General features: G+C 31.6%; 1 pseudogene; it reads right to left on the reverse strand.

Moving 5' to 3' along the window:
- Positions 1-241: 241 nt before the first annotated feature.
- Positions 242-1,255, reverse strand: LOC134232974 (uncharacterized; annotated as a pseudogene).
- Positions 1,256-6,440: the final 5,185 nt, after the last annotated feature.

Below are 6,440 nucleotides of genomic sequence, written 5' to 3' on the forward strand. Positions count from 1 at the left end.
AGGAGTCTGAATCAATGGTAAACCGATTAAACCCAATTCTGTTGATTTTTGGGTTGAAACAGATGCATCATTAAAAGGATGGGGTGGGGTTTTTTTTGTTGTTGAACTATTATCCTGAATTAATTATTTATAAAGTTGACAGAAGAGAATGCCCCACTCTCTCCCGAGTTGGGAGGCGCAACACTATTATCAGTTGGTCATTAAGTGCCATGCAATTCTGTGAAACAGTGTCAAATTATCATTATTGAAGATAAAATACTTTTACCTGATATTCAATTACTCTGTAAACTCCATTTTCAAAACTCCTGATTTCTCCTTCCCAATCTTTGCTTTTACCACTGTCTCCATTCCAAGTATGATAAATTTCTTTGCCTACTACCGGTACGTCATTTGGTTGAAGTCTTGATTGTTGCGCATTTCTCCTTAATTTGATTCATTTTAAAAGATTTTCCTGCAATTTATTAAAATCAAACACCTTTCCTTTGAAGAAAACTGTAGCAACTCTTTTTGTTCCTTATCAATTTTAAAAACCTTTTTTGTATATGTTGATATGCTTTTTCAATGCCCACACTTTTTCCTTTTTTGTCTTCAGCTTAACCAACTCCTCCCTGATCTTGGTCTGATTCTCCCAAAGTCCAGCCTTTCCCATGTCCTCTATCGCTCTATCTAACTCACTTGATTTGTTCCTTCTTCTTAATTTCTTCGCGATTCTTTTTCTTCTAGAATCTTTCTTTGTTTTCTAAAAAGTTCTTCCTGTTTCTGCTTCTCTTTCTGCATGAAAATTCTGTTTTCCGAACGTGCATGATTAATTATGTCTTGTCGTTCGCTTAAATCTTCATTTTTCAACCAATCATCTGTTCTGTTATTAAAATATAAAATACAACTTTCGATGGTATTTAAGATGGCATGGAAGCTGCTTTTAATTTAAAATCTAACTGTCCCATGAGTTTTTCAAGGCAAACAGTATTTGTATCACATGACTTGCATTCTTGTTAATCATTTGAACTAATAAAATACTTGCTTCCACTTAAAAATTCACTAAAGAGTTTACTACCTTTGCTTTTTAAAACGGTACATATATGCATTATAAAAACACACTTAAGATCATCATTTAATGAAGTTTTCAGTAAAAACTGAAAAATCTCTTCATAAAAATATGGATCATAAAAAAGTGAAACTTGCTTATTCAATTCTAAGTTTGGATTTTCAATTATTAAAAAAAATCTAAAACGTATAAAAATCTTTGAAATATAGAGTCCACATTTAAAATATTTCCAACTTCTTTTGTTTAAAAAAATAAAAAGGTTTTGTGATGATTTTGCATAAAATGCCAAGCGATCTTAAAAGAGTTAAAATGCAAACATAAAATTTTGATTAAAAGTGTAAAAAATTTTCAAAGAATTAAAATACTTTAATATAAGTTAACTTTGTGCATAAAAAAGTACCTGCAGCATTCTAAAACATGGCATTGAAACGATCTTCTCTAAAATTGACAATGGGAATGTCTGAAACACCATGATTTTTCATGTAGAACATTGGGGTCACCTATCCCATCTTTGAAAATAATTTGAATTTATTTAAAGATCCAAAAGTAAAAAGCTCTTTTAATGAATGGGTAAAACCAGAATATCTGAAACACAATTCTTATTCAATATAAAAAATTTCTTCAGTACATATATCTGAAAAATTCAACAGTGGGTGAATAGAACATTTAATAGAATGGACATTATGATCCACATCTTTACTCAAAATGTCATTTACTTTTTGTTCCGTGGCACATCTGTCTTTTCCGAGAAATATCTTATAAAATATTTTTTGCAACTTCAACATATGTTTAACCCTTTCCATCACAGACCTCTCTTCACCTTGCAGATAAAGTCTTGTCACCAGTGTTAACCTGTACACCATAAAAATGTTTCCCTTTCTTTATTGTAGCATATCTATGCATTGTAATATTGGTAGTGTTCTAAGTTCTTCATTTATCTGTTTTCTACTAACCCATTTCACTTGTAAAAATTCCAAGAGTGATTTTTGATGGCAGATTTTCAACATGAATATTAAAAACATATTGACTAAGTGGCGCTATATGTACTAAAACTATGTTTTTACTTCTAAATTTATAATATGTTTCTCAACTTAAAATTGCAAGGCTGTCTCGAAAATCAATATTTTTTAACATGTACACCATCTTAATCACAATTACTTTCTTTTGCTGACATTAAAAAATCAATTTCTTTTTTCAAGTCAGCAATAACTGTTTTCATGGTATTACATTGTACACTTTTGTAATTTTTTTTGTACATTTTCTTTTGTCATTTTTTAAGTAACATTTTCTTTTTTTTCATCTTTTTTTTTTTAAGGTCTTCCGTCTTAACGGAAGACCTTATAGCGATTCTATTGTTTCTTATTATTATTATTAAGGTCTTCCGTCTTCACGGAAGACCTTATAGTGATTCTACTGTTTCTTATTATTATTATTATTATTATTATTATTATTATTATTTTTCCGTACACTAAATTTTGTGCACGCGATTTCTCGAAGACTACTGGGTGGATTTTCGTGAAATTTACAGAAATTATGTGTTATTATCTGAAGTTATTTTTTCCGAGAGATTTTTTGAAAATTCTCTTCTGGTGCCAAGTTACGGGACATTTTCTGAATTTAAAATGACATTTTGTCTACGGTTAATCTCAAGAACGGTAGAAGATATCAACATGAAACTTTCAGGGATTATAGATCGTGATATTCTCTATCCAGGACGCGACCTTTCGTTCGTCGTCAATACTTCCTGTCGTTAGGAGATGCGAATTTAAAAAAGTGCATTTTCTAACTTTTTTGTTCTTCAATATTTTTCATTTATTTTTGGAATATTAATAGTGACCTTTCCATTGATGCTTACTATATAAGTTGTTTTAGTATTGGTTCATCGGAACTCTAGATATTAATATTTGAAAATCTGAAGCGGGCCCAAGATGGCGGCTCTCTCTGTCTACTCCGCCATTTCGCGAGTAGGGGTTTATGGAGGCAGCTGAGCGTTTGATTGAACCATTCTAACATAAGGAAACATGAAATGTGAAAAATTACCTGGACTTTCACGTAGTAGTACGTTGCAATTGAGTGTCAATCTTGAAACTTAATTTCTGTTTCACTGCTTTAGTGTAACTGGGCTAGATACGATATGTAATGTGTACAGTGTGTTAAATATACTTTCTTAACGTCGAAATAAAATAAAGGCCATAAGAACGTTTTATTTATTTAATTTTATTGAAGCTATCACACCTTTTTAATAGATCAGTCCAAAGAAAAGGCGCGAATATTTACTCGTGGCGTTTAGCGCGAAATTATGAATAGTGGTCCGCCTTTTATAATTCTTAGACAAATGTACTGTTGCAAAAGTATACAAAAGTATATTTAGAGCAGTGCTCCAAATTATAGCATAATGGTATGCGCGTTAGGGATAAAAGAGAAAAAAAAGTGCATTCACGTTGGCGACCTGAGTTCAATCCTCCTTGTGACCAAAATTTTGAATCACTTTTCAGCTTAATTTTACGAGGTTTTTTTTCCTTAATCGGACGGAAGACCTCTCGTTGCTCGCAACGAGATCGTATCTAGTTATTATTATTATTTTTCTGACGCAATTTCTCAAAGACTACCGCATGGAATTACATGAAATTTTCAGGACAGATGTGTTGTTAAATGAATTTGATACATCTGAGAGATTTTTTGGAAAATCGCTTCCGGTGCCAAGTTACAGACCTTTTTCTGATTTTTAAAATGACATTTTGTCTACAGATTTTCTCAAAAACGGTAAAAGATATCAAGCTGAAACTTTCAGAGATTATAGATGATGATAAATACTATCCAGGACGCTACTTGTCGTTCGTCGTCATTACTTCCGGTTGCTACCGGAAGCTAATTTAAAAAGTCCAAATTTTCAACTTTTTTTGTTCTTTAATATTTTTCATTTATTTTTGGTATGTTAATAGAAACCTTTTTAATAATGCTAACAATAAAATTTGTTTGAATATTGATAAAGCTTAACTGTAGATATTAGTATTTTAAAATCTGAAGCGGATCCAAGATGGCCGCTCTCTCTGTCAACTCCGACATTTCGCAATAGGGGTTTACTGAGGCAGCCAAGCGTTTGCTTGAACGAAAGTAACATAAGGACAAATGAAATGTAAAGGAATACTTGGATTGTCACGTCGTAGTTACGTTGCAATTCTGTGTCAAACGAAGTTCTTCCTAAACGTATTCTATAATTGGTTTTGGCTGGTTCTCAAAGTAAAAAAGAAAAGACTAAATGTGCAAATGAAATTCGATACCTAATATCTTCTAATTTGCACCACGGAAAAACAGATATTTAATAATTGTTATAAGTAAGTTTTTCAAGAAAGAATGTCAATGAATACAGTAAGTATAAAACTTACCCACTTTTTCCCCATGCACATTTGTGCCATATTAAACTAATAGAAAAGACAAAATAAGTTAACCATTTCTTTTTTAAAGATTGCTTCATGGAGTTTATATTAAGATTATTGTCTCAAAGATCTTATTCAAGTTTTTCAGCACAAATGGTATCCAATTCCTTGATCGTCGTAAGGGGAGCCATGTTTTACGGCGATACATTTCAACCTTATTATGAATGTTTAACTAATCGGGATAGTTTACTTCGGCGATAAACAGGAGAATTGAAAAAAAAGATAAAATTCATAGCCGTTTCACTGCTTTAGTGTTACTAGCTTACATACTATATGGCATGGTAAAATGTGTTAAATATGCTTTCTAATCGTCGAAGTTTAGGCTATATGAATGTTTTTTTTTTTTTTTAATTTCGTTAAAGCTATCACAGCTATTAAATAGAACATTCCAAAAAATGGCGCGAAGTTTAACTCGTGGCGTTTGGCGCGAAATTATGAATAGTGACCAGCCTTCCATAATTCTAAGACAAAAGCACTACAGAGGTATATACAAAAAGATTAAGAGCAGAGGTCCGAATAGCCTAATATTTAGCGAATTGGATTTTCATGCTCGCGACTTGGATTCAATCCCCCTTGTGTGCAATATTATTTTCTTTTCACTTTTACAGCTCGAATTTTCAGGTTTTTTTGGAATCGGACGGAAGACCTCTCGTTGCTCGCAACGAGATCGTATCTAGTTAAATCTTATGTTTGTATTTCTAATATTATAACCTCTTATTTTGTCTTTCAGAGCTGTGTTCTCCCTCCTCAGATGTTCAATGACAATTTTCTGTTCCGAGATACTTTTTAGTTTCTCCTTCAATAGTTCATTTTCCTGCATTCCTCTTCCTTTGCTGAATCCACTTATCCAAATTTCTTGCTATCCACGTCCTCTCCACTTCCATTACTTTTCAATGATTCTTGTCTTGAATGTGGCAGTTCAAACATATTGCTTTAGTTTGCATTTAATATCTCTTTGTAGGTGAATTTATTCAATCTATCTATTTCTTTTCTTATGCGGTTTACTTTTTATAATAGATTACTTTCAATTTCTCGCACACTTCATGATGTAGGTATTCCATAAAGTTTGGACGTTTTTTTTCTTTTTTATGCTTTAAGCATATTTCAAAAACACTTAAGTACGTGCACGTGAAAACCATATTTATCTGCAAAAAGGTGAGTGTTTTCTAAATTTTTACCATAGATCCTTTGCTTAACCCCTTCACTTCCGTACCGGTCAAATTGACCGGTGGCGCGTTAAAACACGACTTCGCGAAAATAAGATCTCCGTATCTATTTTGTGGTAGCATGAAGGTATATAACCTATATATCATCTTTTTGGAAATTTTCTCTACTTTTAAAATATCTAAAAAGATTATATCTTGATTGCCGGTATTTAATCGATTTTACGTTGTAAAGACAAACGAGACTTTTTGAAAATGGCGTAATTTTCCAAAGCGATTGCACTTATGTGTTTTTTATCAATTTTATTCGTAATATTTAAACAAAGCTCAGTTTTACGTTTATTTCTGTGTTGAAATAGGGAAAACAAAATAAAGCTGGTAATAGTAGAGAAAATTTCCTTTCCAACAAGCCCTTATATGCCTTCTTACACTCAGTATTTTCTTAATTACGATAATTTGAATTTGTGACCTTTGCATAGTTTTTATGGAAAAATCGGTCAATATTTACATGTAACGTCAAGGTCGATACTGTTGTGTCTAACTCGAAACAACAAATTCTTTTATAAGACTTTTTTGACCATTTAGATATATATTTTTTACTGAAATAATACAAAAAAAAATAGATTTCAAAAAACAAATATATACTTTCGTTCTGCCTTTTGTGAAGTGAATGTTGATTTATTCATCTACATGCAATGATGTATATTTCATGAAGCGATAAACAATATTGATAAAAATTGTAGATTTCCAAAACGTCGATCTTTACTAAAAAAAAAAATCAATCAGATTTTTAAT

Source organism: Saccostrea cucullata, unplaced genomic scaffold, assembly GCF_032062105.1.
Source record: "Saccostrea cucullata isolate Sc308-1 unplaced genomic scaffold, CSIRO_AGI_Scuc_v1 ctg56, whole genome shotgun sequence".
Classification (NCBI taxonomy): Eukaryota; Metazoa; Mollusca; class Bivalvia; order Ostreida; family Ostreidae; genus Saccostrea; species Saccostrea cuccullata.